General features: G+C 36.0%; 1 protein-coding gene across 2 annotated transcripts in view; it reads left to right on the top strand.

Annotated features, from left to right (window-relative positions):
* The window catches only part of PTPRR (protein tyrosine phosphatase receptor type R), a 144,638-nt gene that overhangs the window by 34,148 nt on the left and 98,115 nt on the right, over positions 1-12,375 (top strand). Inside the window, exon 1 of one of the 2 annotated variants that reach the window (XM_032688940.1) lies at positions 2,944-3,018. The exons of the other annotated variant lie outside the window; for it this stretch is intronic. The gene's annotated coding sequence lies outside the window, so the exon portion shown is untranslated. Of the gene's footprint in view, positions 1-2,943; positions 3,019-12,375 lie in introns of those variants that run through there. 2 annotated transcript variants of the gene reach the window in all.

The raw sequence follows: 12,375 nt of genomic DNA, 5'->3' as shown, positions 1-12,375 counted from the left end.
AAAAAGGCATTTCTCCTAACTTAGCGCATTAGTTTTTTCTCTAAGCATTTGGATCGGAGTCCAGGATAGATGGAATATATTCACAAAGGCAAAGATCCAGGAAAAAAATTTTCTTCAGCAGAGTAGCATAAATGAACAAAATGTTCCTGGTTCTTTAACTACTTTTCTTTCTATAACTTGCCATATCACGTAATAACATTAAATAAACCAAAAGTGCATCTGTCTAATCTTGTAACACTCATTCAAGCTGAACTCCCCCATATTTCAGTTTTAACCTTTTTCTTTTTGGTTGTGCTCCTCTTGCTGCAATAATAGAGATGAAATACCTGTGATAGAAGTGGTAGCAGAGAAGGGGGCATGTGGGAGAACAGTAATTTACTTGGGTAACCATGGCCTTGTCAAGCAGCTTTGATTCAGTTTAGGGAGGAGGCTAGGAGAAGAATGATCTCCAGAAAGGGTCGGAACTCTGCCCCAGAGCCTTATGCCCTTGGAGCAGGGCAGCTTCCCAACACACCTTTTTCTGACCACAGCTACAAATCTGTCAAGGTGCACTCATCTTTAAGAAACTACCACACTCATAGACATTTTACCCAAACACCTCCATATTTTAAACCCCTATAAAAGAGCATTTTCATGAGTAGCAAATAAGAGCACATTAGTGGTGCATGTCACAAAGAACTAGCTCTTAATGAGCTAGACTGGGTATTGGAGGCAGTATGCTGTCATCACATGGTAGCCATAACCATGGTTAACTTGTAAGGTTCGGGAAGTTATTTGGGTTTCTCCACATTGGACCTCAAAATGCCGTGACTCAGGAGGGGGCATGTGTGGACATTTGATGCACAGGAAGGGACCATGTGGTCATGAAACTTTTTTCTAATGGTTCTTCAGCCCAACTGTGAATGGTGCCACCAAATGTCCTCTGAGGCGTAAGATCATAAAACAGCTGGCAAAATAAGGCCTCTGTCATAAGCAGTATCTCAAGTTTGGTGCATTATATATATGCTAAATGGTATATATTTACTAATAAACATGAACAAGAGTAAAATTCATTTTTAATTCTCTGAAATGTATTAAACATTAAAAGATGGAATGAAATTCTGTTCAGGAACTTTAGCATAGAATGAGATGAGGTATTCAGTGGGAGGTGTTGCTTTATTGCTTGTAAATTAAAATGAGTACTTTTTGAATGTGTTTGGTTATTGTTTTCTAAGAAAGACTTGGTAATTTTTAGTAGCTAAGTAAAATTACCAAGTACTGGTATGATTAGATATTTACTGGATAAAAACTAGGGAACAGAAGACAGGACTTGCCTCCTTCTGTGCCTAAAGCAGTCTCTAAATTGCAGAGTCACAGTCACATTTGTTTTTATCTCTTCTCTCAAAAGTCAGGGCTTCTAATTGCTACACTGAAGTGGCTTCAAAAGTAAATGGAGAATTCTGGAAGTCCTAGAATAACCTTAGGCTTGTTAGACAACACTCATTCTTGGGAAGTCTGCTTTGAAACCTCCTTGTAAAAGGAAAATATTTGACTCATGTCTTTTTTTACTTTGAATTACATCCCTAATCCCTAAATTACTAGAAGGAGGGAATAAAGGTACAATAACTCCCATATTGTCTTGGATGTGAAAGTGGGCTAGGCATAAGCAAGCAAGCAGAGTCCTGCCCCAGACCTCTCGTTATGAATCCTTCTGATGTGGAACAGTAGTTAGCCCATGTCACTGTCCACAGCGATCTTGGTTTGGTCATCAGTTCTAGCACAGATTTTGTGCATGACCAGACTGTCTATGCCTCGGTTGCCCCTCCATTTAGACAGGGTATTATTTGATTCTGCCACATACCAAGGTAGCTGCAAATATACATTCATTAACAGTTCATGAATTTCTCAAATAGAATAGTAATGACTTGAGAATAGAAAAGGCCTTAAAAAATTAAAACTCTTATACAAATGTGTATATATGTATATACAAAAAGGGCTACCAAAGTAAATTTTGTTATGCTCTGTCCACCACAGCTCACAGCAAGGAAGATGCACAATCCCTGAGTCTCATGGAGAAAAAATATTGATTTAATTGCCTAGCTTTTTGGATTCTTTTAGTTTCAGTTTACAATGGGTTTATATGACATGATTGAGTTCAATAGCAAGAAACTTGATCCAGAAATATGGTAGGTTTTTCCTAGTTCTGTATTATCTGAAATTAGATAATTCTTTGTTCACAGCAATAATCATAGGCTGGCTTTTCACTGCAAACTTTTAGAAATTAATTCAGTTTACATTAGAGCAAAATCACACACAGTTTACATTAAAATCAGAGTTCTATAAAACTCATTTCTTTTAATGCTAGGTACTGTTGGAGCTCCTAAGAATGAAAATTTTATATGCAGGATACCTCCTTAAAGCTGTAACACTGAAAACAAAAAATCACAATACAGGCTTGTTGGTATTATGTCGAGGTAACACATTCAGTACAGTAGTTTGGATCTGGCTTTACCTAATGAAGATGGATAATTTCTTATTAAAAAAGCCATGGCCTTAGTGTAATCATAAAAATCTGACTTGATGACGTCTAGTAGAAATGTATCTAGTAGAAACAAATTTACATTTGCTTCTATGACAGTGTAAAGAAATAATTTTTGTGAAACTATCAGTAAAACTGTGAATCTGTTTTGGGTTTTTTTGAGTGAAAGTCTTAATTTGCAGACAAGGTGCTGCATACAGATGTTGCAGGTAGGGCAAAAGAAGGGCATGAAATTACAGGCTTCCATCCCTTTTAACAGATTTTTCAGTTCTGCCAATCAAAACTTAAAATTCAGAATTAATGCATGGTGCTCAGTGTGAAGCTGCTGAATGACAGACTGTTCAGCAAACAAGGCAGATCAGAGAGGTCAAAGTTTATTTTTTGTAGTCTTACACAGGCAAGGAAATCCTTCTCTTTCTTAGTACCTTGTTTTCAGAACGCTTGTATCATCTCCAATATGTTTTCTTGGGAAAGAGAAAGCTATGAGAAGGGGTTGATTGGTAAGACTCTATTTGTGTTTTTACGTGTCTTTCAGTATTTTGCAGAGGTTGGTGGTTATCACTGCAGGTAATGATCCTAAACTGGAGAAACTCTGTAAGCAGTAGTAGTAGTAAATTGTAACAATTCTCTTGCAAAGGATATTAGTTCTAAAGGAAATGGGCCATGTTTTTAAACTCCTGTACATTTTTTCCTTTTTTTTTTTTTTTCCTATTTAAAAGAAAAAACTTTTGAAATGTTTTTCTGGCATTTTTCTCCAAAACGGTGGATAGTTTATAGAAAATTGTATAAATGCATTAGATCAAAATTCACTTTATCTTAGTTTTCAACAAGTGCCCCCCCAATTTTACAATTTCTTCTTATTTTCTCTTTTGCTGTTACGTATTTCACTACAATTAATTGTACCTGTGCTTTTCTTCAGGGTTGTTTTTTATTAATCTTTTTTTTCATTTTACATTCTGTAAGTCTTAAAAACTTGAAACAATTTGAATAAGTTAAATAAGCAATGGCAAAAAATAGCGCACAGAGAAAAATAAGAAAACTGGAAAGGAAATGAAAATAAATAGCAAAGCTGGAAATAATTTCTTCTATTCCAGTAGATGACAAAAACTTGGATTGGGGATGAAGGCTTAGAGAGGAAAAAAGATGTATCATATTTTTTGTTTTCCAAAACTAAATCAGTGTAGGAATTTCAACTGCAATAAGGTCAAGTTTGCCAATTTGTTTGTTGGGTGGGTTTTACTTATACATTTCATATTAATAACATTCAAATGTTACTTTCTTTGATAAAAAATAAGACCAGATTATTTTTTAGTGGGAAAACTTTAAGGCAGAATATGTCAACCAGCCCTTCTGGGGCTGACATCTTTTTTACTTCTGTGGATTACAATCACTATTTGGAAAAGTTTAGTAGCTGTTGTCTTTGCAGTGAGAAGCATCTCTAAACTGCCAAGTACCAAGTTGCAGTTCTGAGAGTTTACAAACACCAGTGTCAACAGTTTATTGATCACCAGCTCCATCAGCTAAATCAGTTGGGCAAAAAGAATTTCTAGGTTTTGTTTACATTGTTGTGCATTGTCCCTTATTTGAAGTAGCGATATTGTATGTGGATGATTTATAGTTAAGGAATAAAAATTAAATCTGCACTAGGAAGACAATATTCTCATCTGTTTGAAATTTTGGAATATTAGACTTTATATGCTTTCTTAAGTGGAAGAAAGAAGCAAGCTATGAGAAAAACCTCTTAAAATTCTAGTTCATCTTGCTGAGTCTGTTGTGGAGAAACCAGCAAAGCTCTAGGTCTCCTGGAAGCTCCTGAAGGTTTCTACCTTTTGCAAGAACTGTTAATTATGTCTATCATGTTGTCAATTCTATATCCTTGCAGTAGCAATACGATGGTGATGAAGGGCAGTGCAAAGATGAGGTTTTACAGGTGACAGGGCAGCATTCTGGAATTACAATCAAAGACTAGTGTGCGGCTGCTGAGGAGTGTGCGCTGGCAGATTGCATACTTGGGGAATTGCTCTTCAGGGTGTCTTCACGAGAATGATTCAGGTCAATATCTCTTGAGCAAAAACTTTGTAGTGGAAAGACATTTTAACAAACACCATAGATTTGTGTTTTTCAGATCAGCAGACCTTCTCATTAATGTTTTTGATTATTTTTTTGTTAATGGCCTTGTGTCAATCCTGTCTCAAAATTTCTAATGGCATGGTAAGAACTTAAAAGTGGATTGGTTTAAATTAAAAAATACTTGTATCTTTCAGAGAAAAAAACTTCCTTCAGAAACAGAGGATGTCATCTTGTTATCTTGTTTAACTCCTGGCCTTGCCTTGGTAGCTGGATAAAAGAATTTGAATCAAAGCTAGTCTCCACACAATATGTTCTCTACTCTGGAGTTTCTCTAGCTTACAAATTATACCAAATGTATTTAATACTTTCAAAGCATTCTTTTTCTAATTTTAACTATATTTATGTGTGTCTCTGATTTACAGCATAGACACTTCAAGCTGGAATAGAATAATTACAAAAGGTCAATATGTTTGAAAAACACATATCTAGCTGCATGGTGGAATAATAAAAGTACAATTTCCAGCATTCCAGGGAAAAGAGGTCATCATTCAAAGCAGTTCAGCCAATATGTAATATGTTCTGTCTCTTGTATGCATGCATACGTGTGCATGGTATTGTTCAGTGGTATCCTCTGTTTTGAAACCATTCTCCACAGCAGTTTCCCATGTATGTGGTTCGGCAGCATGTTTTCCTCAAAGCAGCACGAAGTGTCCATGCACCAAATAGCACCTAATTGTCCTGTAGTTCCCCAGATACACATATATGTGTGTATAACTATACACTTTATATATATATATATATATCATATGTATATATTTTATACAGTCAATAATATATATCATCTATAGGTAGGGTTGTTATGGTACAAATATCTAAAATGCTGCTTAATATACTTAATTTTCATAAAACAAGTCTGTCAAATCAGATTTCAAACACCTGTATTAGTTTTGGAACTAGAAATTAGAAAATTAGAATTTTACAATCACAATGGCCGATGAGTAGTGATTGTTTTAAAAACCTGTTGATTTTTATATGTTTCAAATCTACACTGCAGAATTGCACTGAAGTAAAAAACTGAGTTGTTTCTAGGTTGCTCTTTGTTTATTATGTTAAAAACCATGGTGTATTCTTCCATGGATACACACATGTAATTCCCATTACCATTACAGCAAGTATCACACAAGCACCGAGGAGATAGAAGAATTCCCCAAGGCCTTTATGTTATCCTTCATGCATTAAATCATGTGAAGTGGAACAAAGTAATCTGAAAATGTGAATGCTTTTGAACTAGGGCTATTGAACTGTGTTATCCTTGCTGCACTAATTCCACAGAATTGGCAGAAGCAGCAGAGCTGATCTAGAGAGAGCCCCCCACCCAAAAGCACAGAGATGTTTTTCTAGCCTTCTGGAAGGCAGTGAGGGACAAAAGACTTCTCTGATCTTGTAGATATGGTTCATAAATTGCAGAAAAACTTCAAACTATTTGGTGTAAGGAAGAAATTCTATAAAACATGTTTTTTAAAAGTATTTTCTCATTCAACAGTGCCTTTTATCTGTGCATAGATAGTATACAGATATTGATGGCTGAGGTCTCTAAATAGGTCATTAAGGATAAAATTATTAGTGTTCTTCAGCCTTAAAACTGGTGGAAGCATGAACTTTTCATTCTGAATAAAGCATTATGTCTTTATAATTTTAAAGAGTTTAAGTAATTGGGGGGGGGACAAAAGGGCGAGTCTACTAAAGCAGTGTATTTTACAGAAACAGCCTTTTATAATGTCAGAGAGTTTTCACCAAGTTTTCAGGTTGCTTTTTGAGAAAAACTAGGACAAAAACATAGCAAAAGGTTTTGGCCAGTAGCTAAACTAGTTCTAAAGCTACTAGTGTCGGCATGCAGTTTCTATTCTCCAAGATGTTTCAAAATATTCTTTTAAATGCGTCGGCACTCAAAAATACCGGTTCTTAGCTGAAAATTTAGAGAAAACTAAAAATCCTAGTGAAAATGTTTTTTAGAAAACAATTAGTTTCTTTGGATTTAAAAACCCCCCACATTTGGTTTATGGAAAACATGCTTAGAACTTTCCCAGCATATTCTGAATGAAATAAACAGCCTGGTCAGTAATTTAGTTCTGTTAATATATAATCTTGATTACTATGCCTTTATCTGTTTAAAGTTCATATGCTTTTATGGCTGGATCATAAACTCTTATGCAGTAATCATAGCTTGCAAATATTTGTTCACTTATTCCTGGTTGTTGTCTGTCCTTCTTACCTGTAATAAAGCTAAATAAATAGCTACAGGCAATATATGCTTATCTCATTGGTAGGCTGCAAAATGATGAATCAGAGTGACTAATTATTTGGAAAACAGACTGCTTCAGAGCAAAGAAACCCTCCCACCTCCTGTCATCCTAAAAACTTTAAATATATTTGGAGACTATTGGCTAGGAAGGCCAGACTGATACAAATTAGTAGGATGTTAACATTTATTTGTAATGTAAAGAGACAGAGTAAAAGGTCACAGAAAAATTTCATTACTGTAAAACTACCGAAGATGTAGCTTCTCCCTGATATGGAACAAACTGTTCTGTAAAAGAAGTGCATTCACAAATCTCATTTTTATAGGATTTGTTTCATTATTCTCTGAATTCAGTGGGAAATGTCCTGATGGTATTGGTGGCGTACAGCTACTGTCCTGCAAGGTGTGTTGATCTCTTTCACCTTCAGGATTTTATTCAGCAATTCATCACTCCATTGATGTTTGAGGAGGTGATATTCTCACTGGGTTGTCTCAATATTGGGGTATTGAGGTAATACTGGGCTGTCATGAGAGGTTATGTGTAAGGTGTGAACTGGCGTTGAGGTGGATACTGCAGGAAAGAAGATATGTGGCAGTGCTGGGTAGGAAGTGACGGAAGAAACAAAAGCAAACAACCAACCCTCAAAAATTATCACTTCAGGAACACATATTTCTTGTTTGGCTTCTTCACTGAAGATGAGGTGATAGGAGTTTAGTTATTTTTGCATTACTCATTGGTGATTAAAAATCACTTCTTTCTAGTCCTTCTCTATCATTTCCTTCCCATGTTGCATTTCATTGTATGTTTTTTGCTGCCTCATTTCCTTTGTCTTTTCTACTCATTTCATCCCTAGATAGAGAATGAGGGAGGGGAAAGGGAATAGTGGCTATCACTACTAGTATTTCTTCTTGGCTTTAAATTTATTCATGTGACTCTTCTATACTGCTTTCCTAATGATTAATACTAAATTTCTAGACCTTCCACTTCACCACAGAGGTTGACAGCTGACAATAAATGAGTGGAGGTAGTCAGTTCATCTATATCCTTCTTTTCCAAAAGTCATCCATTGGGTCCCTCCTTTTTCCCCTCCTGAGTTTATGAGGAAACTTACTGCTTCCTTTGTTGATACCACAGAAGGACATGTTTGAGAAATCCAGTCTTCAGTCTTCCCTATTTACCCCTGCGAAAAAAGCTTCCACTATCATTCCAAATTGTGTCATGATGGGACTGTCTGTCCTTTCCATCAAATATTGTGTATCATTCTATTGAAAAGTGTCGACCTGCACCCACCACCGTGTTTTCTGTATACCTTTTTCATAACGATTCAGTAAGCACTTGTCAGATGAATTACTTCAGTGCTCCCATGTACGTATGTGTATTTCCTAAAGCTATGTGAAAGCAGACAGTCAAGGAGGTCACATGAAGAATCACCTTGAAACAATTTCTGTGTTTTTCTCTAGTCTTCTTCCCGCTCAGTTCTCCAGTGAACTGGGGAAAATATTTCTCAAAAATGGTTTAATTTTTTATGAAGTCATAGAAAGGTACAGGAGTTATATTCCCTGCTGAGAAAAGAAAGCCCAAGTGGGAACATAACATTATTATTTGAGGGAACATAACATTATTATTTGAACTTGTCTATTTTAGCAGGAGAAAATATATTGCATACATTTAAAAAGTTGTCTTAGCCTCCCAGCACAAGCTGAGCTGTTCGCACTTGTTACTAAATATAGCATGACCACACAGAAACAGAAATGAAAAGAGCAAATAAACGTTGAATCTCAATTCCATTAATTGTTAATTGTTAACTGAATAATGTATTAGTTATGAGATTATATTGGACAGATATTCTTCTTCTTTACTTGTACTGTGATATTATTAGAGACAGGAAAAAGTAATGGGAAAAAATCTGCCAATAAATGTGGTCTTCAGAGAAATAAAATCTTCTGAGTTGTTTCTTCTCATTATAAAACACGCTGGCCATAAGACTCTTAACAGGGGGTACATCTAGGAAAGTAAATAAATGGTAATATTACATAAAAAAAGGGAGCTCAGATGCTCTTTAAAGGTTTTGTGGTTCTGTACTGGTTGTGTTAATGAAGTTCATTCGCTGTAGATGATATAACTGCATATGCAAATGCTTCCTGCATTAGTGAATGAATTCTCTTTTCTCTTGAGACAGAGCAAGTTTTTGGTGAGAAACTGAATTCGTGATGAGATATAGGTCAATATCTCCTGCCTGACTATGGCAATCCTCCCACCAGCCTTCAGAGAATGTGGGTGGTAATGAGAAGGGTGCAGATATTAGCAGAGAATAAAGTAAATTAAATGAGCTCAACTTGTCAGCAAGTTATCAGCTATTCTAGTCTTGCAGACCTGATGTTTAAAAGAACAACAGGAACATTTCTGACAATGCTGGATAAAATGAAAAGTGGAGAAGCAAAATAGTCATCAGCCTTTCTGCTTTGACACTTTGACACATAATTCATACTATGCCTGAGTGTTTGTTAGACAGAAAGAAACTTACTTTAAGGGAGGATGCCCATTTCCTGAGTTGCTTGGGGCCCTCTTGCTCCTCCAAAACTGACAGCTTCAAAAATCAGGAGAGAATACAAATGAACTAGTCTGAAATTGTCTGTAAGTTGCCAGTTAGTCTGCTGTCAGTAATGGGAATGCAGAAGGAAACATCAGGCACTCAGCTGTAATTATATCATGTTTGAGATGATGACGACCAAAAAAAGACATGTTGATGAGAAACAGAGGTTGTGATTACCCTTCGCAACATCTTCCAGCTCTGAGAGAGTGGCCTTAAACTGACTGTTCTTCAACAAATTATTTGCTTTATATTGTAAGTTTCTAAGTCTCATTCCTACTGAGAGTATAAAGGACTTAAGCCTTTCCAAGGACTTTCTAAATTTGCATAAGTCAAGAGTTGTAAGAAAACATATTTAAGGCAAGGAATTTTTAACAGTGATCCCTTCCTAGCAGTGGCAGGATTGTTTCTACTTGGATACTTTGTTTCCTAAGGCTCTTCAGTAAAATAAATAATATGGATAAATGTTCTAACACACATTTCCATTGCTAGCAAAGAATAGTTACTTCACCAAGCTACAAAGAACTATGATGAGATGCTGCATAGAGATACTATTAGAATGATTATTAGAGTGCCTCTCTGCATATTCATTATGGGTGGTCAGTGCCTGCGGGATAACTGATCAGTTACCTCACACCCTCTTTAGTGTTGACTTGACTGGCTGCAACCCAACTGTCACAGTGTTTCAATTAGCCTTGATTCCCTTACCTAAAAGGGTATGAAAAGCTAATTGGCACTAAGGTGCTTTTGTCTCCCAGTTGCAGGGAAAAATACAGTTGTGCAGCAGACAGGGGAGAAGGAATGCACAAGGCAAAGATGTTTCCTACTGTCATTAAAATATTAGGTAACTCTGGAAGAGTAGGGATCATCATAGCTAGAGATAAAGAGAAGGAATAGTTAAATTTCTCTCTGACGGGGACAGGGTTTTATGGTTCTATGGTTTTATGGTATTTTATGGTGCTATGATACACTCAGGTATATTGGAAACTGTTTTTGACAGTAGCTGGAAATAATATACTTATTTAAGTGTCATATTAGAAGAATTGATATATCATTCTTCTTCAATACAAACATGCTGGAAGATTTATGAAGGCTTCATGGAAAGCTTTCTTTCCTGATGCTTGTAAATAATTAATTAATAGGAATAATTTACCGCTTTATATTAGAAAGGGGTTAAAAAATCCACCATTCAACTATTACCAGTAGAAAGTAAATGCTAGATTACTGCCTATGTTCATTTTGCAGTCTTAGATCTTCTTATTCAGGATGATAGAACTATTTTTTTTATGAACTGCCACTACCATCTAGTGTCATGAAAAATGCTAAACAGGATTTTTATTGTGTGTACTGAATTAGGATCCCTGGGTAATTCAGGATAATTGCTACAACAGAAGACACGGCCGTTCAGTGACAGTATTTGTTGTTACACATTTCTGGTTTTGTGACAGGAAAGAGGGAAATAACCAAAAATAGTTTCAGGGCAGATCTTCTGGCTTGCAACTAAACCATATGCCCACCACGCACAATATGTCTGATTATTCCAAAAAATGAAGTGTAGGTGGTAAAACATGATGAATGAATTACATGGCTGATATAGCACTACTGACTTCAGAGAAATTATACTAGCAACAAATCTAGCCCAGTGACCTAACAGGTACATCTATTTTCAGGTACCTACTTGTAGCTGTTAATCATTTCAATAAAGTTCAGTGTTATCAGTGCAAGTGAGAAGCTCTTTTCCACTCCTAGATAGCTTCCAAACTGATTCTGAAACTAATTGAAAAATCAGTGCTCTGTTTTTTCTTCTCAGTTTATTAAGAAATTGAACCTGTCTGGTATATATCCCTTTCATAATAGCGTTGTGGGATTTTAATTGAATATGCATTCTAGCAAGATGTTCTGAGTTTCTGCTTGCTCTCTGAGAAGTGAAAGTGTCCTTTTATTCTCAGGGACACTGTTTTTATTAAGTCGCTGTTAAGAGTATTAAATAAAAGTCTCTCACCATCCCTCTAAAATTTATATATAGATATGATTTTTATGTTATATATGACTCCACTGCACACATTCCGCCCCATTAGGCTGTGTGAAAAGGTGTAGCATAATATCATCCGCCAGTGGGCTGTTACTTATTCTATGGTTCAAGATTAGAACCAATAGACTTGAGGAAGCTTATGCAAAAGTGTTTTAAAACCTAGCATTACAGCTGTCAATAAACAATCCCACACTTCCCCCAAGAAGTAGCCCACAAAAGTGTCAGGTTGCAACAGGGCTTTGCATCTGAAAAAGAAGGATTGTCTAAATTTATTGGGATCAGACCATGGAGAAGAGCTGCATAGTGAAGAGCTTTGGCAGAAGTAAATAAATCAGTTACTAAAGGACCTATGTTTGAACTTATAATACTTGACAAATCTTTCACAGCATTCTTTTAAAACACTGCCTGTTTTCTTTTTTATGCCATTTATTAAATCAGCACTAATAGATTTGATTATGAAGATGTCTAGAACAAAGAAAAACAAGTGCCTTTGCTCACTGACCTAAAATTAGATTGTAGAGTGTAGATGAGGCAGAGAAGCGGTGAGGGGCACTGAGATGCTCTGTGCTTTAGCACAACCAAAGAACAAGAATTTCCCTCAAGTGCAAGTCAGCAAACTGATCAATGTCTCCTTGTCCATTTGCACTGGCCAAATGATATGAACAGATTTAACAAATCTCGGAGGAAAGTGTTTTCTTTTTCTTTTTTTATTTTTAATCTCCTCTTTCAATCTCAATATAGCACAGTGGCAGATACTGTGTGGCAAGCCAGTGGCAAGGCCAGATTCTGCATCACATTATGACAGCAAGCAGACAACTCTGGAACTCTACCCTCAGATTTTTTAAGGTTCATTTTTCTTGAATAA

This window comes from Chiroxiphia lanceolata, chromosome 5 (genome assembly GCF_009829145.1).
Source record: "Chiroxiphia lanceolata isolate bChiLan1 chromosome 5, bChiLan1.pri, whole genome shotgun sequence".
Taxonomy (NCBI): Eukaryota; Metazoa; Chordata; class Aves; order Passeriformes; family Pipridae; genus Chiroxiphia; species Chiroxiphia lanceolata.
Note: the sequence above shows the minus strand (reverse complement) of the source record. Positions and strands in the feature narration are given on the sequence as shown.